Source organism: Schistocerca nitens, chromosome 11, assembly GCF_023898315.1.
Source record: "Schistocerca nitens isolate TAMUIC-IGC-003100 chromosome 11, iqSchNite1.1, whole genome shotgun sequence".
Classification (NCBI taxonomy): Eukaryota; Metazoa; Arthropoda; class Insecta; order Orthoptera; family Acrididae; genus Schistocerca; species Schistocerca nitens.
The window spans coordinates 179308607-179331985 of record NC_064624.1 but is presented as its reverse complement, the minus strand read 5'-3'; the positions used below and the strand labels follow the sequence as shown (position 1 = coordinate 179331985).

At 41.6% G+C, this 23379-nt stretch overlaps 1 non-coding gene across 1 annotated transcript; it reads right to left on the bottom strand.

Annotated features, from left to right (window-relative positions):
- Positions 1–11972: 11972 nt before the first annotated feature.
- Trnas-cga (transfer RNA serine (anticodon CGA)) lies at positions 11973–12046 on the bottom strand. Its single transcript has one exon. It is a non-coding gene; the product is annotated as a tRNA-Ser (tRNA).
- Positions 12047–23379: the final 11333 nt, after the last annotated feature.

Below are 23379 nucleotides of genomic sequence, written 5' to 3'. Positions count from 1 at the left end.
CCTGTATGTTTCGGATAGCCCAAAGCAATCACACGATCATCGAAATATTCATTCAGGGAATTAAAGACGTCGGCCGTGCGATGTGGCCGGGCACCATCTTGCATAAACCACGAGGTGTTCGCAGTGTCGTCTAAGGCAGTTTGTACCGCCACAAATTCACGAAGAATGTCCAGATAGCGTGATGCAGTAATCGTTTCGGATCTGAAAAATGGGCCAATGATTCCTTTGGAAGAAATGGCGTCCCAGACCAGTACCTTTTGAGGATGCAGGGACGATGGGACTGCAACATGGAGCTTTTCGGTTCCCCACATGCGCCAGTTCTGTTTATTGACGAAGCCGTCCAGGTAAAAATAAGCTTCGTCAGTAAACCAAATGCTGCCCACATGCATATCGCCGTCATCAATCCTGTGCACTATATCGTTAGCGAATGTCTCTCGTGCAGCAATGGTAGCGGCACTGAGGGGTTGCCGCGTTTGAATTTTGTACGGATAGAGGTGTAAACTCTGGCGCATGAGACGATACGTGGACGTTGGCGACATTTGGACCGCAGCTGCAACACGGCGAACGGAAACCCGAGGCCGCTGTCGGATCACCTGCTGCACTAGCTGCGCGTTGCCCTCTGTGGTTGCCGTACGCGGTCGCCCTACCTTTCCAGCACGTTCGTCCGTCACGTTCCCAGTCCGTTGAAATTTTTCAAACAGATCCTTTATTGTATCGCTTTTCGGTCCTTTGGTTACACTAAACCTCCGTTGAAAACTCCGTCTTGTTGCAACAACACTGTGTTCTAGGCGGTGGAATTCCAACACCAGAAAAATCCTCTGTTCTAAGGAATAAACCGTGTTGTCCACAGCACACTTGCACGTTGTGAACAGCACACGCTTACAGCAGAAAGACGACGTACAGAATGGCGCACCCACAGACTGCGTTGTCTTCTATATCTTTCACATCACTTGCAGCGCCATCTGTTGTTGAAAATTGTAACTACTGTAATTTCGCAAGTTTGTCCGCCTGAAAATGTACTGTTGTCCCAAGCATATTGCAACAAACGGTGTATTTCTATCGCTGCTCGTTTAGTTTTTATTGCCGTTTCAAATATACCGGTCATTTTTGAAACACCCTCTATGATACACATCGATATGTCCAATCACATCATAGAATGTTATATAAATAATTAATATTTATCATCGTTTTCACTATTTTTTATATGTCGAATAGATAATGTTTATAACTGTTACAGGCATAATTTCCTCTCGTCGCACTGTAGCTAAAATTAATCACGTGGATGTTACAATCAGTACTATCAGCCACTGAAGGTGAAACACTAAGAGAGCTCAAAATGGTTCAAATGCCTCTAACCACTACGGAACTTAACATCTGAGGTCATCAGTCCCCTAGACTTAGAACTACTTAAACCTAACTAACCTAAGGACATGCCTACAACATTTTCCACAACGAAACTTTGCCTCGAAACCTGGAACAAAATCCAAAGAGATCCTGGTCGTATTTGAAGTATGTTAGCGGGAAGGAACAATCAATGCCTTCTCTGCCCTATAGCAATGGAGATACTATCGGAGACAGTGCTGCGAAAGCAGTTACTAAACACAGCCTTTCGAATAAGACGACATAAATATTCCAGAATTCGAATCGAGAACAGCTGCCAAGCAGAAGTTGTGAAGCAACTTGTTGTTGTTGTGGTCCTCAGTCCTGGGCCATTTGAACCATTTTATCCTGTGCAAGCTTCTTCATCTCCCAGTACCTACTGCAGCCTACATCCTTCTGAATCTGCTTAGTGTTTTTATCTCTTGGTCTCCCTCTTCGATTTTTACCCTCCACGCTGCCCTCCAATACGAAACTGGTGATCCCTTGATGCCTCAGAACATGTCCTACCAACCGATCCCTTCTTCTTGTCAAGTTGTGCCACAAACTCCTCTTCTCCCCAATTCTATTCAATACCTCCTCATTAGTTATGTGATCTACCCATCTAATCTTCAGCATTCTTCTGTAGCACCACATTTCGAAAGCTTCTATTCTCTTCTTGTCCAAACTATTTATCGTCCATGTTTCACTTCCATACATGGCTACACTCCATACAAATACTTTCAGAAACGATTCCTGACACTTAAATCAATACTCGATGTTAACAAGAGAGCAGCACTCCTTCTTCAGGCCACAAGTGGCCCATTGGGACCATCCGACCGCTGTGTCATCCTCAGTAGGGATGTGGATAGGAGGGGCGCGTGGTCAGCACACCGCTCTCCCGGTCTTTATGATGCTTTCCTTTGAGTGGAGCCGCTACTATTCGGTCGAGTAGCTCCTCAATTGGCATGACGAGGCTTTCCTTGCCATTGCCAGTCTACATTTTATATCCTCTCTACTTCAACCATCAGATATTTTGCTCCCCAAATAGTAAAACTCCTTTACTGCTTTGAGTGTCTCATTTCCTAATCTAATTCCCTCAGCATCACCCGACTTAATTCGACTACATTCCATTATCCTCGTTTTGCTTTTGTTGATGTTCATCTTATATCACCCTTTCAAGACACTGTCCATTCCGTTCAACTGCTCTTCCAAGTCCTTTGCTGTCTCTGACAGAATTACAATGTCATCGGCGAACCTCAACGTTTTTATTTCTTCTCCACGGACTTTAATAACGACTCAGAATTTTTCTCTTGTTTCCTTCGCTGCTTGCTCAATTGTTGAGTGGTACTTAAGTAAATAAATTAGTGAAATCAAAGTGAACTAGAAATTAGAATATAAATGGAAAACTTTGTTTAGTTTAGAGAGTTACATACTGGCATTCAGCGGGCAAAACAGCAGAACAGAAGAGACAATGACCATGAAGTCAGCGAGTTCCACATAAGCGGGCGCTGTCGATTCAGCCGTCAGGGCATCGCCCGACCGGCTCACGTGTTTCTCAGTTGTCGTATGTGAGCAAAGGCCCTCGCCTACATCCCAAGAGCCAATGACCGACGTAAAGAAGATTCTTCGAGAATCTATTCAACGTGACAGCAGAGGCAATGACCGGCTCACGTGTTTCTCAGTCGTCGCGTGTGAGCAAAGGCCCTCGCCTACATTCCAAGAGCCAACGACCGACGTTAAGAAGATTCTTCGAGAAGCTTTTCAACGTGACAGACGAGGCAATGACCGTGAAGTCGTTCACCTCCAGTAAACTGAAGTGAATAAATACGCGAGACGCAGTGGGCCAGACAGATGAAGTCGGAGGAAGTCAGATGAAGACAGATGAAGACGGAGTCGAAGACGGAGACGGAGACGAGAGACGAAGAAGACGAAGAAGCGTAGCAGTAGTTTTCAGTCAGTTTTGGTGCTGAAGACCGTCATGTAAGAAGAGGAATAGCAAGCAGTAGCCGCAGCGCCAGAAGACAGAAGTTAAAAGGTATTTGAAGTCTGATTTTTACGTACCCGGGTGACTCGTGAGGACGGGAAGGAGACGGCCTCACATCAGTAGTCACCTGTGAGCTGGGATGAAGACCTGACAGCCGAAGACTGGCAAGCGGGAGTCCGTGGTTCGAGTCCGGGACACTGGCCTTGCCCCGCCGCGCCGCTCCGCTGGTCGACGCACAACACACGCGGCCGCATAGAGAAGAGAAACACTGGGACGCCACTCCCAAGGTATCATCCGACGCACGACTTCGCTCGCAATAATTAAACCGGCCACCTCGCGCTGCGCGTCTCCCGACAACTGGGCGAGACAGCGACACGAGATACACACCGCTACGCGTAATCAGACGCCGCCGCCGCCGCCGCTGCCGCAGCAGAAGACTTCACAAACGACACAGCTGCCGCTCTCCGAACCAGAACATCCCGTAAGATACAGTTGTACAAATCTTCAATAAAAGTTATCTTATGTAAAAATGATGTTTCATTCGACCTCATACCCGAGCCAAGGAAGAACCCACCCTGCCAACATGTTGTTAAGAGAGAAAAGTTAATTTATTTAATATTTTCACCCTGACAGAATGCTTTAGAATGCTCATCCTGACAATTGACAGCATCCAAATAGAAAACCCAGTTACATTTAGTAGCAGAAGTGTCACATTTAGTAACACAATTGTTACATTTGGTATCAGAAGCCGTTGTAGTTGTTACATTTGGTGTCAGAGAAAAAACCCTTGGCTCAATATGAGGTGTGAATGACAGTCACTAAAGGTCCACAGTTAGTATTGTTTAATGTGTGAAAGGATAGAGGTTTACATAGCAGTCGTAATATTTTCTTTATTTAGAAGTGTATTTTCTCTCATGATTTTATGAGTTTGTCGAAAATTTTTAAACATCTTTTGAATTCAGTGTGGTAAGATTGTGTAACTAATAGTTGTAAAATGATGACACGAAATCGTACAAAGTCAGAGTCAGCACCACAAGCGGTTTCTACTGATGAAGCTATTCAGAGCTTAGTTAATCAGATAGCACAGCTTAAAAGTGATAATAATGCATTATTTAAACAGTTGAGTGAGGTTAGGCAAGCCAGTTCAATCCCTCCCACCCTAGATTCCTCAGCAGCAGCCTTAGTAACTCCTTTTTCAGGTAAACCTGGCGAGGACATAACAGCCTTTTTTGATGATTTAGTAGCAGCTGGAAAGTTAGGATCATGGTCAGATGAACAGCTCTTACAGATGACAAAGTTACGATTGACAGGAGAGGCTAAAGCACACGTCTTATACCATGAAGAATTACGGAATGCTCCAACATTTGAGGAATTGAAGAAAGGATTGCTTAAACGTTTTCAAAAACAGAACAGCTGTAGATTTTATAGGGAACAGTTAAACACTATCACTCAGAGGCAAAACGAGTCGTTAGAAAGTTTTGTAGATAGGATTAGAAAAGTTAATATTAACACCTATCAGTTGACAACTAGTGATGAAACAAATAAAGTTATTTTACAAGAGGCAGAAAATAGAGCTCTGGATACATTTTTACGTGGGTTACCTCCTGAAACGTCTCGTCGTGTCAGGGCAGAGTTTCCTAAAAATTTAGCAGAAGCTGTATCTGTGGCGACGGCTTTTGAAGAAATTGACATTGCCACCAGATACAAGGAGAAGCGAAATGTATTTTCAGCAGGAGTACGATGTTTTAGGTGCGAGCGACAGGGACACATAGCAAAAAACTGCAGACAACCTCAATGCACTAATTGTCAAAGAATAGGTCACACATTCAAGGAATGCAGGTCTAAGAAAGTTTTTGGAAATAGAAATCAGTTAAACTCAAACGGGAATGCCGGAGCCGCCGCCAGGCGTTCCCAATAAAATTTCATGCCATTAAGGCGAATGTGAAGGCGGAATGCTGGTTATCTGCTACCATACAGGATAAAGAGGCAAGGATACTAGTGGATACAGGCGCAAACGTATCAATAGTAAGTAATGAATGTATTGGAGAAAAGAAATATGACCCTCCAAGGTATAGATTGAGTGGAGTAGGAGGAGGTACAGTGAAGTCATTAGGATGTACATCACTGATTTTCTATATTCACGGTGTACAATTTCAAGAAGATTTAGAAGTGGTAACAAAAGTAACTGACGGGTACGACGCGATCCTAGGACTGGATTTCCTGAATAAACATCACGCTAAAATTGACCTCAGACAGTAAACTGTAGAACTTAGCGGAATAGTGTTTCAGCTAGGTGACACCGCTGCAAAGGGCCCGCTGCCGCAAGATTTCCCCAACCGGAAGGCGAAATCAACTACACTGCGTGCAACGTCCTTGAAGGTTGATTCGCGGGATCAGATACCATCTGGCTCAGGAAAACTTTTCTGGATGACAGTTGACCCCGAAGTACCTACAGATACAGTGTGTCTAATAGAGCCTTTAGAGGAAAATGAGGAATTAGATGTATCACATTGTTTTGTACGAAGGAGTGTTGTACGGGTTCAAGACGTTGAAGGAGAAAGAAAAGTACCGGTACATATTGACAATTTCGGAGTGGAGGACAAAGAGTTGCATAAGGGAATATTAGTAGCTACAGTCAGTACTTTTGAAGAAGAAGATTTCATTTGGTCAGATATTAACGATGGTCAGAAACCAGACGCCTATAAAACCGCATTACGCCAGAAGATTCAGCATTTGCAAGGAAAGGATAGAGACACGATAGAAGCAGTTTTAGTTGAGTTTCAAGATTTATTTAATGCAGAAGGTTCACTGCCAGCAACAGATATCACACAGCATAGGATCCCAACAGGAAATAGCCCCCCAGTTTATAGGAAGCCTTATAGAGTTGCGCATCACTTACAGCCAGTACTGGATGAATTTATAGAACAGCATCTAAAAGATGGAATTATAGAATATTCTGATTCGCCTTATAATTCAAATATTGTAATTATTCCAAAGAAGTCTCCCGACGGTACGAAACGATATAGATTTTGTTGTGACTACAGACACCTTAACAAACAAACTATCTCAGATGTTTATCCTCTTCCAAACATTACAGATATCATTGACAGTTTGGGTAACAGTAAATACTTTTCAACAATCGATCTACGTAGCGGATATCATCAATTGGAAGTTGCTCCTGAAGATAGGCATAAAACAGCATTTTCTACCCCTGGAGGCCATTGGCAATTTAAAAGAATGCCTTTCGGTTTGAAAAATGCACCAGCAACGTTTCAAAGACTACTCGATGGAGTATTGCGAGGACTCAAAACTCAGCAATGTTGTGTATATCTAGACGATATTATTGTATTCTCCAAAGACATTAATGAACATGCTGTGCGTCTGCGTAATGTTTTTCAGAGACTTAGAAAAGCTAAATTAACATTAAATATGGAAAAATGTACTTTTGCATTGACAGAGGTTACGTACCTAGGGCATGTCATTAGTGAAAAAGGAATTAAAACAGATCCTCGATTAATTTCGGCAGTTAAGGACTTCCCAACACCACAACGCGTTAAGGAAGTACAAAGTTTCATTGGTCTCGCATCGTACTACCGGAAATATGTTCAAAATTTCGCTGAAATTGCCCGACCCTTAACCCAATTATTGAAAAAGGGTGCAAAATTTCATTGGTCTGAAGATTGTGAATCAGCATTTCAAACCCTTAAAGATAAGTTAACACACAGTCCAGTATTAGCCTACCCAGATTATAATAAAGAATTTATTTTATCCTGTGACGCAAGTGGTCATTCAGTAGGAGTTGTTTTAAGTCAGAATATTAATGGCACGGAACACCCCATAGCTTACGCTTCGAGACAACTAACAACGGCAGAAAGAAATTATTCCACAACGGAGAAAGAATTGTTAAGTGTTATTTATGGTATCAAATACTTTAAATGCTACTTGTATGGTAGGAAATTCAAGGTCATTACAGACCACGCAGCTTTAAAATGGTTGCTTGGATTAAAGGATCCATCTAGTCGTCTCACCCGTTGGGCCCTATGTCTTTCCGAAATGGATTTCGAAGTTATCCATAAACCAGGCAAAAAACACACGAATGCAGATTGTCTAAGTCGGAAAATAGCACTTTTGGAAGCAACAGGCCGAGATACTGAAGACTGGAGAAAGGCACAAGATGAGGATACAGAATGCAAAAAATACGCAACTCAAAAACAATTTTGCTTTGAAGATGGTGTATTATGCCGTAAAACAAAACTTGGACCGCGAATTGTTGTTCCCCAACACCTTAGACAAGAAATAATGGCAGAGGCCCACGATCATATCCTTGCAGGACACGGTGGACAGCGGACAACCGAAAGACGTGTAGCAGAGCGATTTTGGTGGCAAACCAGAAAGCAGGATGTTGCGCAGTACGTTCGTAATTGCATTGCGTGCGCACAACGAGCAGAACTTTCTCGTTCAAAAATACCCTTACAGAGGCTCCCCGAAGCTTCATGTCCATTTCAAATCTGCGGAATCGATCTCTACGGGCCATTTCATAAAACACCTGCTGGTAATAAGTATGTTCTTACAATTATAGATCACTTTTCACGCTATCTAGCTATGGTGAGTCTCCCAGATCAGCAAGCAAATACAGTTGCCCAAGCTTTAGTTAACAACTGGATACTTAAATTTGGCGTACCTGAAGCTATTATCACAGATCAGGGATCTAATTTTATGTCGGAATTAATGAAACAGCTATGCCACTTACTAAAAATACGCAAATTACGCACAACTCCGTTACACCCTCAGTGCAACGGGCGCACAGAAAGAGTTCATCGGACAATTGGCAAGATGCTTAGTTATTATATTAACGAACAACATTCTAATTGGGATACGTATTTACCAATAATCGTGTCGGTATACAACGCTAAAACGCATGAAGCAACTGGCATGTCACCTTATGAAGTGGTCTATGGGAGAAAAATGCCGTCCCCTTTTGATGTAATCAGGCAGAAAAACGGAAAAGTCGGAGAAACAGTAAGAGATTTCAGTCGAATGATGAAGGATGTATGGAAAAAGGTTCAAAAATCTAATACAAAGGCTTTGGAACGACAGGAAAGATTAGGTAATACCCAAGCTAAATATCCAAATTACAAAATCGGTCAGTGGGTTATGGTTTCGACTCCTTACATTGCTAAAGGAAAAACGAAGAAATTTGTAACAAACTACAGAGGTCCTTACCAAATTATTGAGATCACGTCACCAGTCAACGTTAAATTGCAACTGCCCACCCGAACTACTATTGTCCATGCAAGTCGTTTAAAACCTTTTAAGGGCGCTCCAGATGTGATTCCTTCAACAATAGTGTCTGCTTTTCCGAAGGGTGGAGGAAGTACCCGAAAAGGAAAAAGAGTGGCCACGCCAGCACAACATACAGACATGGCACCATACAATCTTCGACCAAGAGTACGAATGTCCTAGTTGAATCTTAGTAGACTGTAGTATACATATGTAAATAATTAATAAATGATAAGGGTTTATTTTTTAAGAAAGAAAAGTTGAACGTAGAGACATGTAGATCTTGTAATTAACAATGTATTCCTTCTTTTCTTTGTTTTTGTTTTTACTAGGTTGGTAGGTTCATAACCATGTTGTTTGCTTTTTTCAGAAAACGCCATGCAAGCATTTCCTACACAAAACCTGTCCTACCTCAATGACTCCCTTGACAGTTCCCTTCTGAAGTCATTAGATATGTTCATAAACTCACAGCAAGGCAAAATTGATGCCAATGTTATGATGCAACATGTTTTAAAATTAAAAGGTGAACACAAAACTAAAATTATAATGCTAGGAACGGGTATATCTGGAACCTTTGTGTTGGTGTTTCTACTTTGTACAGTTTTCTTTTATCTAAGACGAAAAAAGAAGCCAAATAATAATATACCACTTCATCAAATCCCTGTTACCTAGATACCACACTCTTAACTGGTGTACTTCAGTAGTTACTTTTCAGCACTAGTGTATTAATTTTGTTTATTGTACTTCACTCTTTACTAAACAGTCTTATGTTAAAGTAAAAAATACTGTAGAATAAATATTCTTGCATTCATATAGGGTTGATTAAACAGGTGTTGCTATGTAAATTTCTAAGTGAATAATCTATTTTTTGTTTATTCATTGTCATCAAGATTTGTTACACTTATTATAACCATTTATGTGTGAACTATGTGATTTATGAGCGTACAGTGCTTTAGTGAAGTGATAAAGTATTTTCAACATACTTAATGTGAAGCGTGTGTAATCTTCTAAGTCGAGAGTTTTCATTGCTTATGTTAGTGCTTTTGCCGTGTGAAGAGTGGAGGAATGTTGAGTGGTAAATTCGAGAGCGAATTTCTCCGAAGGGTGGAGGAATGTTGAGTGGTACTTAAGTAAATAAATTAGTGAAATCAAAGTGAACTAGAAATTAGAATATAAATGGAAAACTTGGTTTAGTTTAGAGAGTTACATACTGGCATTCAGCGGGCAAAACAGCAGAACAGAAGAGACAATGACCATGAAGTCAGAGAGTTCCACATAAGCGGGCGCTGTCGATTCAGCCGTCAGGGCATCGCCCGACCGGCTCACGTGTTTCTCAGTTGTCGTATGTGAGCAAAGGCCCTCGCCTACATCCCAAGAGCCAATGACCGACGTAAAGAAGATTCTTCGAGAATCTATTCAACGTGACAGCAGAGGCAATGACCGGCTCACGTGTTTCTCAGTCGTCGCGTGTGAGCAAAGGCCCTCGCCTACATTCCAAGAGCCAACGACCGACGTTAAGAAGATTCTTCGAGAAGCTTTTCAACGTGACAGACGAGGCAATGACCGTGAAGTCGTTCACCTCCAGTAAACTGAAGTGAATAAATACGCGAGACGCAGTGGGCCAGACAGATGAAGTCGGAGGAAGTCAGATGAAGACAGATGAAGACGGAGTCGAAGACGGAGACGGAGACGAGAGACGAAGAAGACGAAGAAGCGTAGCAGTAGTTTTCAGTCAGTTTTGGTGCTGAAGACCGTCATGTAAGAAGAGGAATAGCAAGCAGTAGCCGCAGCGCCAGAAGACAGAAGTTAAAAGGTATTTGAAGTCTGATTTTTACGTACCCGGGTGACTCGTGAGGACGGGAAGGAGACGGCCTCACATCAGTAGTCACCTGTGAGCTGGGATGAAGACCTGACAGCCGAAGACTGGCAAGCGGGAGTCCGTGGTTCGAGTCCGGGACACTGGCCTTGCCCCGCCGCGCCGCTCCGCTGGTCGACGCACAACACACGCGGCCGCATAGAGAAGAGAAACACTGGGACGCCACTCCCAAGGTATCATCCGACGCACGACTTCGCTCGCAATAATTAAACCGGCCACCTCGCGCTGCGCGTCTCCCGACAACTGGGCGAGACAGCGACACGAGATACACACCGCTACGCGTAATCAGACGCCGCCGCCGCCGCCGCTGCCGCAGCAGAAGACTTCACAAACGACACAGCTGCCGCTCTCCGAACCAGAACATCCCGTAAGATACAGTTGTACAAATCTTCAATAAAAGTTATCTTATGTAAAAATGATGTTTCATTCGACCTCATACCCGAGCCAAGGAAGAACCCACCCTGCCAACATGTTGTTAAGAGAGAAAAGTTAATTTATTTAATATTTTCACCCTGACAGAATGCTTTAGAATGCTCATCCTGACAATTGACAGCATCCAAATAGAAAACCCAGTTACATTTAGTAGCAGAAGTGTCACATTTAGTAACACAATTGTTACATTTGGTATCAGAAGCCGTTGTAGTTGTTACACAATATACAGATTGAATAACATCGGGGAGAGGCTACAACCCTGTCTCACTCCCTTCCCAACCACTGCTTCCCTTTCATACCCCTCGACTCTTATAACCGCCATCTGGTTTCTGTACAAATTGCAAATAGCCTTTCTCTCCCTGTATTTTACCCCTGCCACCTTTAGAATTTGAAAGAGAGTATTCCAGTTAACGTTGTCAAAAGCTTTCTCTGAGTCGACAAATGCTAGAAACGTAGGTTTGCATTTCCTTACTCTTTCTTCTAAGATAAGTCGTAAGGTCAGTATTGCCTCACGTGTTCCAACATTTCTACGGAATGCAAACTGATCTTCCCCAAGGTCGGCTTCTACCAGTTTTTCCATTCGCCTGTAAAGAATTCGCGTCAGTATTTTGCAGCTGTGACTTAGTAAACTGATAGTTCGGTAATTTTCACATCTGTCAACACCTGCCTTCTTTGGGATTGGAGTTGCTATATTCTTCTTGAAGTCTGAGGGTATTTCGCCTGTCTCATACATCTTGCTCACCAGATGGTAGAGCTTTGTCAGGACTGGCTCTTCCAAGACTGTCAGTAGTTCTAATGGAATGTTGTCTACTCCGGGGGCCTTGTTTCGACTAATGTTTTTCAGTGCTCTGTCAAACTCTTCACGCATCACACACATCCATGCCCGAGGCAGGATTCGAATATGCGACCGTAGCGGTAGCGCGGTTGCAGACTGAAGCACCTAGAACCACTCTGCCAACACGACATATATTCCCAGAATGAGATTTTCACTCTGCAGCGGAGTGTGCGCTGATATGAAACTTCCTGGCAGATTAAAACTGTGTGCCCGACCGAGACTCGAACTCGGGACCTTTGCCTTTCGCGGGCAAGTGCTCTACCAACTGAGCTACCGAGCACGACTCACGTCCGGTACTCACAGCTCGGTAGCTCGGTAGCTCAGTTGGTAGAGCACTTGCCCGCGAAAGGCAAAGGTCCCGAGTTCGAGTCTCGGTCGGGCACACAGTTTTAATCTGCCAGGAAGTTTCACGACATATATTGTTTCGATTTCAAGCGAAGCAGTGGATGGTTGGATAACTTCAAACAGTGCTACAGAATTGGAAAACGGAAGGTAATGAAATTTCAAACGAAGCGTCAGCTAGACTATGCACAGCAACCTACGGAATCGGGCGAAAATTTTTTAGAGGAGATAAACAAAACTATTCCATAGTTAAGTAAGTAATTTGTTTCCAACTGAAACCAGTCGGAATTTGAAGAGGAAACGTATATGAAACGGACCGCTGGAAAATTAGAAGTACCAAGAGGGTTCTACCAAAATCAATTCCTTAGCGCATTCGTATACGAGGGGCGTTTGAAAAGTCCGTGTAAAGTCCGAGAGATGACACCACCGGCGCGTATCGAGGTCATGTTTAGTTAGTAGCGTCTTTGAAAACAACGCACACCAAGTTTTAGCCATATTGGTCTATTTTTTTTTTTTTTTTTTTTTTTTTTGGCATTCGTGTGAATCAAGGAAGTCGAGTGATTGTCAAAAAATGGACGAAGAAGAGTTTCGTGTGGTGATTAAACATTACTTTATGAACGGCAAAACGAGCCAGGAGACTAAAGAGAAGCTTGATAAACATTACGGTGACTCTGCACCTTCGATTAGAACAGTTTATGAGTGGTTTCAGAATTTTTGGAGTGGTTAAATGGGCACAAGTGATGCTGAACGTTCTGGACACCCTGTGGAGGTTACGACTCCAGGAATCATTGATAAAATCCATGATATGGTGATGGATGACAGAAGAGTTAAGGTGCGTGAGATTGCTAGTCCTGTGGGCATCTCGAATGAACGGGTACGTAATATTTTGCGTAAACATTTAGACATGAGAAAGCTATGCGCAGGATGGATTCCGCGATTGCTCACTCTTGACCAAAAACGGAATCGTGTGAAATGTTGCAAGGATGGTTTGCAGTTGTTCAAGAAGAATCCGGAGGACTTTAAGCTTCATTTGGTCACTATACTCCTGAGACCAAACAACAATACATACAATGGGTTACCAAGGGAGAATCTGCACCAAAAAGCCGAAGACCAGTCCTTCGGCCTGAAAGGTTCTGGCGACTATCTTTTGGGATTCGCAAGGGATAATCCTCATAGACTATCTGGAAAAGGGTAAAACTATTACATGTGCATATTATTCATCGTTATTGGACCGTTTGAAAACCGAGGTGCAAGAAAAAGCCGGTGATTGGACCGCAAAAATGTCCATTTCCGTCACAACAATGCACCAGCGCACATCTCAGCACTTGTGGTCGCAAAATTAACGGAAATAGGATTCCAACTCGTTTCACATCCCCCCTGTACTCCAGACTTGCCTCCCTCGGACTACTATTTGTTCCCCAATTTGAAGAAATGGCTGGCGGGACTAAGATTTTATTCAAAATATGAGGTGATTGCAACAAATAATAGCTATTTTGCAGACTTGGAAATTCCTATTATTCGGAAGGGATCAACAAATTAGAACAGCGTTGGACGAAGTGTATAAGTCTAAAAGGCGGCTATGTCGAGAAATAAAATAGGTTTACCCCAAACACGTAAGTAGTTTTTATTTTTGCACGAACTTCTCAAACGCCCCTCGTATAATTATGCCGACTGTTTAACCGGATCGTAAATTGGCTGGAACGCTATTTACTGCTCTGAGAGAACTAAGAGGAGCTCTGTGCTTTATGGTTCTTTCTTGTATGTGTGGTCTTCGCAAAGGCGTCAGGGAAATTTACGTCACAGCAAGCAAGAGTGGGAGAACGGGTGTAACAGAACTACAACTATGGTATGAACACTGCTTTTGGCCAATAGCTCGTCAGTATAAGTTGCTTTTCTTTAATTCCTGGCAACGGCCTAGGCCACAGTGGATACACCGGTTCCCGTCAGATCACAGAAGTTAAGCGCTGTCGGGCGTGGCCGGCACTTGGATGGGTGACCATCCGGCCGCCATGCGCTGTCGCCATTTTTCGGGGTGCACTCAGCCTCGTGATGCCAATTGGAGAGATACACGACCGAATAGTAGCAGCTCCGGTCGAAGAAAACCATCATAACGACCGGGAGAGCGGTGTGCTGACCACACGCCCCTCCTATTCGCATCCTCAGCTGAGGATGACACGGCGGTCGGATGGTCCCGATGCGCCACTTGTGGCCTGAAGACGGAGTGCTGCTCTCTTGTTTAATTCCTAGTATGCGTATAAAAATCATACTCCTAAAGAACGAACAACTGGTCCTGGAAAGTGTGTGACATCGCAGTTCATATCCCCTGGAACCACCAGATGAATTTAATCTCCTTATGTTTGTGTTTTCCGTGCGTATAAAACATATCACCACACTATTTGCAGCAACGTCTTGAAGGACAGCCAGTTCCATGATAAGAGCCACGATAGGCTGCTTCGCATTCGGTTGCACGCCATCACATCCCACCAGATCTCGTCATCCTGTTACACCAATGTGATTTCTATATGCATTCCTTAAGAGTGGATACCTAACTGAACGTTTTGCGCGGTTTTTTAACTCGCAAGGAGCTCGCCTTTGATCTTGATGGTGCGAACCTTTGTGATGATTGACATGCCCGTCTACCCCGATAGCTGTATGGTCAGCGTGATGGACTGCCGTCCTTAGGGGCCGGGGTTCGATTCCAGGCTGGGTCTGGGATTTTCTCCGCCCGGGGACTGAGTGTTGTGTTGCCTTCATCATCACTTCGTCCCCATCAGGCGCGCAGGTCTCCCAATGTGGCGTCGAAAGTAGTAAGACCTGCACCAAGGCGGCCGGACCTGCCCCGTAAGGGGCAGTGACGCCAAACGTTCATTTCCATAGAGATGCGCAATTTTTTATTCGGTTAATGGTTTGTTTCGAACATCTCTAGAAACTCGATGATGTCCATTTTGTGACGTGTAACACATGCATCCCATAGAAGGCTGATCTGCTCACGTCCCAGACTCTTCGTTTTCTGTGAACATGGTGAGTCATTACCAGTTACTGTTTTTCCTGTCGTAATTTTCGCTTTCCAATGAGCCATACTAAAGATTGCTCTTGCGACCTCGCACTCAACAGGTTCCTTGTAAGTTATCTAAAAGAGAAGGATAAGAAGCGTGAGGGATCTATTGGACATAAGAATGCTTATTTAGCTTAATCAGCCCTTGGAAAAACAGAAATTAAGCAACACCTTAGCTCAGAGCACTGAAAGACCTAAGCCGAAACAAGGCCTCGGGAGTGCACAAAATTCCATTAGAACTACTGATGGCCTTGGGAGAGCCAGTCCTGACCAAACTCTACCATCTGGCGAGCAAGATGTATGAGACAAGTGAAATTCCGTCAGACTTCAAGAAGAATATAATAATTCTAATCCCAAAAAAGGCAGGTCCTGACAGATGTGAAAATTACCGAACTATCGCTTTAATAAGTCACAGCTGCAAAATACTAACGCGAATTATTTACAGACGAATGGAAAAACTGGTAGAAGCCGACCTCGGGGAAGATCAGTTTGCATTCCGGAGAAATGTTGGAACACGTGAGGCAATACTGACCTTACGACTTATCTTAGAAGAAAGAGTAAGGAAAGGCAAACCTACGATTCAAGTATTTCTAGATTCAGCGAAAGCTTTTGACAATATTGACGGGAATACTCTCTGTGGGGCGGCGAGTAAGAAGGGGAATATGGTTGTTGCATAAACGTTTGTTTGTTGAATCAGCTTCTGGCTATTAGAATATTGTTAAAGCTGTCTTTCGCCGTTCTCAACACTGGCTCTCTATTTACGTGTTAGCCCCCAGAAAGCGATTTAACAAAACGTGAAGCTTGTAAAAAGAGTTTGCATGGGGGCTTAATTATGTGAAATGCAAATAATTTTAATTTTTGCTTTAGTAGCTGTCTGTCCGTTTACGAAGTCTCGTAACGGTTGGCCCTGACTAGTATTATTACGCAATCTGACTGCTTAGAACAACAACAAAGAATGAAATGGAAATTTTCATTAACACAATTAATTAATTAATTAATTAAGTCCCCAGCAACTATAAAACCTACGAAACCAAAGCACAAGTATCACTGTTCTGTGTGTGGGAGTGTGACTCAACGTACACATCTGGCACGGTTCTTCTTCAAAAGACAAGAATTTCAAATACCATTTATACTGAATTAATTAAAGAAAATACAAATACCATAATTACTCAAGAGAACCGCAATTACACTCTAATCCAAGAACACAAGCCAGATGCTTTGTTGACTGAACCTGTAATGACACATTATTTAAAACATGGAAATAATGAAAAATAAATCAAGTTTCGTTACCTTCATATATTGACCAAAATCACTCTCATAATTACAATATATCTCCACACCGACTCGCTATTACCACATCTCAACAAGAACCTTTCAGCATCACATCTCAGCAAGCACTCCCTACTAGCACATCTGAACACGAACTGACTACCACGAGTCCTCGACAAGCACGGACTACTACGACATCCCAATAATCACTTCCAGTGGAGGCGGCGGAACAATGCTCTCCAGCGATCTCTGGCGCTGTGGCTCAGTGTAGCCACCTTTCATATGCCCTTCCTCCACGGCTAGAATTTGATGGTATTTTTGCCAGCATTGGTGGTGAAAATACCACCAAATTCGTCAAAAAAATATAGACAAAAATAAAAGATAATATTAATACGTAAATATCATATAACTAGATAAAATTTTGGCTTTGCACTGACCTTTCAATAACCTATTATATAGAATACAGTAAGCAATACAAATTCTTTCATACATGTGACTTTACATAATAGTTTACACAAGTATTATGTGGTTAAACAATTCAATCAATAGCGTCAGCAATGACGAATATGTGCAGGTAAGAGTCTCATAACTTTCCACAAACAGTAATACACAAAAAATCAGTTTATACAAATATTCACATAAACGCTTTCCATAGCCCAAGAATAAGCAGTTGACAGTTCCAGCAGTAGCACCCAGCAATGGTCAACAGGTGCAAATACCAATAAGTAACATTTTTTCAATAGAAGCAGTCCATTAGTGGCACCCGCAATGTTGAGCAGGTGCAGACACCAACAAGTAACACCATTTCAGTAGAAGCAGTCCATTAGTGGCACCAGAAATGTTGATCAGGTGCACACAGCAACAGGTGACTTCATTTCAGTAGAAGCAATCCATCAGTGGCACCCAGCAATGTTGAGTAGGTGCAGACACCAACAAGTAACACCATTTCAGTAGAAGCAGTCCATTAGTGGCACCAGCAATGTTGATCAGGTGCACACAGCAACAGGTGACTTCATTTCAGTAGAAGCAGTCCATTAGTGGCACCCAGCAATGTTGAGTAGGTGCAGACATCAACAGGTGACATCATTTCGGTAGAAGCAGTCCATCAGTGGCACCCGCAATGTTGAGTAGGTGCAGACAGCAACAGGTGACATCTTTTCAGTAGAAGCAGTCCATCAGTGGCACCCAGCAATGTTGAGTAGGTGCAGACATCAACAGGTGACATCATTTCGGTAGAAGCAGTCCATCAGTGGCACCCGCAATGTTGAGTAGGTGCAGACACCAACAGGTAACACCATTTCAGTAGAAGCAGTCCATTAGTGGCACCAGCAAAGCTGAGCAGGTACACACAGCAACAAGTCACATTTCTCAGCAGAAGCAGTTCCATAAAATACACTGTCACTGATCACACTGTTCATCAGAGTTTATAAGCAGAAATTAAACATGTCCTAGTGGCACCAATATTGTAGAAAAAGTACAAGTAACAGTCCATAATTTTTTTTACAATCACTGATCACACAGTTCATCAGCAGAAATTAAACATGTCCTTGTGGCACCAATCATGTAGAAAAGGTACAAGTAACAGTCCATAATTTTTTACAATCACTGATCACACAGTTCATCAGCAGAAATTAAACATGACTAAATGTCACACATCATGTTGAAAAGTGCAGCACCATCACTAATCAGACATTTCAGGCATGAACAATAGTTTGAATACACATACAATGCTTTTACATTAAACATACAAATCATAACACACAAATGATATCAGATAATTGTCCTATTAACTATTACAGTACACAATAACAGTTAACCTATATATTTATGGGTGTCAGTGCAAGCCACAACAAACAAGTGAAATAATATTTAGGAGATAGGTTGGGATCACTTCTCTGGGATTATAAAAGGAAAACACACAAAACACACTCACTCATCTTTCATCCACATTAGTGCTACTGTGTAATTGAATAGTGTTAACTGTGTAAATGCAATTCTGTCAAAATTTTATGTTCATCATGTGTATCAAGTAGTAGTGGCAGCAATGTATAACAGTCAATAATAGTTAGTCAACGTCATAGTCATCATGTCAAGACCAATGTTTGCCAAGCCAGATCAAAATGTACGGTTGCTGAACAACTGTCAGTGAGCCAAGATATGCACATGCTTCCTCTCTCAAAAAAAAGTATATACTGCTTAGTGATTTAACAAGTGTGTGTATAGACAATCTTCCTTCCACTTTAGTGTTCTAGTCTGCCATCTTCATCCTCCTTGTTCCATATAAACCAACAAAACAATATGCTCCTCATTTACTTTACCTCTTATCCACCAAAACTCCAATAATCATCAACTTCACCTAATCTCAATACCTCAATAATACGTCGATACATATAAACCTCAGCACCAATATCATTTCACTTCCATAACAACTCTTTCCTCTAGTCAGTCTCCTCGAACAAGTACAGACAAAATCCTAGTGCAACTTCAATTCATCATCCCATACAATCCGAAGACACAGTGTCCACACACAACCTCTGTGTAATCCATCTGACCCAAATTTTCTACTCATTATAAATTATAAGATACATTTTGGTTCCTTGTCTATCATTAAATAAAAGAAATGCATACCTGACCTCTAACAGACTTTAGTTCGAATAACTCTCAGTAATTAAGTACGATTACGGAGTGTGAATGATCATAATATTTCACAGTGTGTACACCACTTCAAGAATCAAAGCAGAAGCAAACATGTGGAGTATTTTTTGTGTGAAGTGTCACTTCCTATTTCAATTGCTCACGAAAATGCAGTGTAATACTGTCAATGGTCTAAACCTAGTTTTGGTATGTCATGTCGTTAGCTTCCTTCCTATTAGCATAAATTTATACAGCTTCCATAAAACCTCAGCTCATGTGACTTCTATGAAGTTTCTTGTACTAATGTCGTTCGTCGAATTCTAGCAGTTCATTTTCTTATCTTAAAAATATAAGGCACTGAGCGTAAGCAAAACATGCAATAGCGAGTAAATATACCAGTAGAGAACAGAATGTCAACAAGTGGATGCAGCACAATTCTTACAACGAGGCTCGGCCAAGCGAACAATCTATAATTAATACAATAGTGTGACCTAAACTCTATGTACGTACACAGTATATCAGCATTTCTATATTCTAAATTGAAGAGTAGTTATGACAACAAAACAGAAACGTGTAAATATGCAATCCATACGCACAGCAGCAAACATGCCTTACACAATAAACAGGTCATTAGCATCACATCGACATAAGCAAATAAATGTTCATATGTAATCTTAATAAGTACCCATGAAGGCGCAAGCAGATAAATCAAAGTATAACTTACATATCTAACCACATTAGCACAATTAATCAGGTGACAATTATAATTTAAATAAATAAGCACAGCAGGCACATAATTAAAAAATATTACATCAGTGAAAAAGCATAGCAGCCAAGCGATGCATAATATATACAAATAACAACCCTGTTCATTAGTCAATCATTTTAGAAATGAGTTAATGTGCGCAAGCACGTCGCTTCACTAGTAAATTCATAGAACATGAAATTAGCACAAAGTATGAATCACGTAATCGCAAGCAGCAAATTACGTCTGAAGTACGTACCTAAGTGGAATTATGTTACCTGAAAAATAAACTCAATTAACCGTTACCTTTTTTTGTTTATTACTTTCTTCTTCGAAATGACCTTCTTCCTGAAAATTTTCTCCAAAGCAAGTCGTCTTAACGTCGGACACGCACAGAATTTACCTGAAGGTCTTAAATACTTTATACAACCGTATCCCGAAAAATACTGAACGTTAATAACATAATTTATGAAGTCACCATAGCTTTATACAGAATTTATTCGGAGAAATTAAACTGTGTATTTATTTACGTCTGTCAGTGCATTCGCACTGAGCGCTCGATCAGCTGTAGGCGCGTGACGTAGGAAGTGATTGTTTGCGGTCAACGACTGCCTTGTGCGGCGCGCAGACTGACTGTTGCTTTGAGTATGTGCCGCCGCCAAAACACAGCGCGGTACTCTTGCATTCTCCGCATGTTTACGTAGCTGTTAGTTTCTCTAAAGTATGTCATTCTACAAAAATTTTTACGTTCGATATATGATGTATTCCCTTAGAGCGCCGAGATTTAAGAGTTTCTACTTCAACAGTGTTATCATGAATAATTTTGCGAACTCTATACGGACCGTTATAAAGCAGAAAATATTTGCGACACAATCCTTTTCCTTTGTGAGACAAACGATGAGACTTAATTAACACCTTCTGACCAACTGACAAAGTTTTTAAACGACCAGGACGCTTAGCTGATTTCTCTCTTCTAGCAGCTGCAGATGCAATATTTTGTAGAGCCAGGTTGACAACTTCAGAATGCCGCAGTTTCCGTGAAGGCGGAAAAGGAACGATTTCAGAAATGCGATTTGTTGGTACTTTATTTTTTAATATCAATAGAGGCGGTAAATAAGTTGAATCATTAGGGAGTTCATTCAGAATATTTTGAAAAATATGAAGATACTGATCCCACGTTCTGTGATTCTGATGACAATAAAGACGGCACAATTTATTGATTTCCTTCATCCATCTCTCTGAAGGATTAGATTGAGGGTGAAAAAGTGAAATGAAAATTGGTTTAATTTTACGACGCCTTAGAGTACGAAGCCAAATTTTAGAGCGAAACTGTGATCCATTATCTGATATAACCTTATCAACATGACCAACTTCCTTAAGAAAATGTTTGATGAAAGCATTAGATACTGAACGAGCTGTTGCTTTGCGTAAAGGTGTAAAACACACATATTTTGATGTTAATTCCACTGCTACGAAAATATACGCAAAACCATTAGTAGAACGAACCGCTGGACCGAACAAATCGACTGCAGCCATCTCCTTTAATTTCGCTGGAATGATAGGAAACAACGGTGCTCTGTGAGAAACTGTTGGCGGCTTAGCCTTTTGACATAATTTGCATTTGGCAAGAACAGATCGAATACGTTTTTCCATATTACTGAAGTAGCAATTTTCTCGTAATTTATGAAAGCATTTTCTGGGACCAAAGTGCGCATAACTGAAATGTGTGTACCAAATCAATTTATTGACCCACTCATCAGGAATACAAACTAACCAAACAGAGTTGTCGACCGATTTTCGTTTGAAAAGAATGTCATTGCGAACTAAATAATGCTGTCTAATCGCTACGCTTTCCTTTCTCCTCCACTTCTCCTTAATGTCCTTCCAGATTGGATCCTTATTTTGCTCCTTAGCGATGTCCTGGAGCGAAGACGAAATAAAGTTCTCAAACGCAACACCTTGAATGTACATCAAACAATAATGGTTTTCTTTGCAGTCCTCTTCAGCACATTGTTTCAAACCCATAGGTGCACGTGATAAAGCATCAGCAACAATATTTGAAGATCCCTGTATGTAAACAATACGAAAATCAAATTCCTGTGGGTACAACGCCCATCGTGACAATCTTCCATGAGTTAATTTTGTCGACATAAGAAATTCCAGAGCTCGATGATCGGTGTAAACCTTAGTATGTCTGCCAAACAAAAATGTGCGAAATTTTGTGAAAGCCCAAACAACAGCCAAAGCTTCAAGTTCCGTAATCGAATAATTCTTTTCGGATTTAGAGAGAACACGACTTCCAAATGCAATAGTCTTCTGTACTACAACGCCGTTTTCTTCTATCTCTTGAAATAAATGTGCACCTAGGCCTTTGTATGATGAGTCCGTCGCCAAACAAAAATCTTTAGATAAATCCGGATGTGAAAGAAGTGGAGCAGCAACTAAAGCATCACGAAGTTGTTCAAATTCTGACTGAGCTTCCTCATCCCAACACCAATTAGAATTTTTTCCAGATAATTCACATAAACGAGGTGTGGCCAAATTGTCCAATCTAACAAAGCGTCTAAGAAAATTACACACACCAAGGAAACTACGAACATCACGTTTTGTGGTAGGAACAGCATAATTACGAATAACGTCTAGTTTCTCTGGATCAGGGAGAATACCTTCTGTAGAAATAATGTGACCGAGAAATTTCACCTGAGAACGACCAAATTCAGATTTTTCCAAGTTCACTGTCATGCCAACTCGTGCAAAAATACGTAATAATGAATCCAAAATTTTGTTGTGCTCACTCCAAGAACGTTTAGCAATAAGAATGTCGTCAACATAAGAAGTAATATTGTCACGAAGATAAACAGGTAAAATTTCATTTAAGCTACGAATGAATGCTGCTGAAGATACAGTAAGTCCAAACGGTAATTTCCGAAACTGGTAACAGTTACCAAAGGCTAAAAAGGCAGTATATTTTCTACAATCAGGGTGGAGTTCTATTTGCCAAAAACTTGCGCGCATATCAATCGTGGATAAAACTTTAATTCCATGGAAATGTTGAAGAAGTTCATCTAAATTTTGTGGACGGTCAGTTTCTGGAATAATAATATTATTTATCTGTCTGGAATCCAGAACCAAACGAATTGATCCATCCTTTTTAAGAACAACGTGTAATGGGCTGGTATAAGGACTGACTGCTGGCTCAACAATGCCCTGATCTAACATGTATTGAAGTTCATTCTTAACCTTGTCTCTGTAAGCCAAAGGAATAGCGTACGTTTTTCCTCGAAATGGTGTGTGTTCTTTCACTTTAAATAAATATTGTAAGCCTTGTATAGTTCCTGTGTGATGACTAAACACTGTAGCATGTGAAGTCAAAATGTGGTGCAGCTCTTCTCTTGCAACGTCATCTGGCACTTCAGCTTTCTTAACCTTTTCATTAATTAATTCTTCGCTATTAATTACATCATCCATCGCGTCTCTGTATCTATTGTCATTGTCATGAATAAACACATTGTCGTCATAATGCTCAACGAAAACATCAGAAGTAAGAAACCTTAAACATTTTGTATCT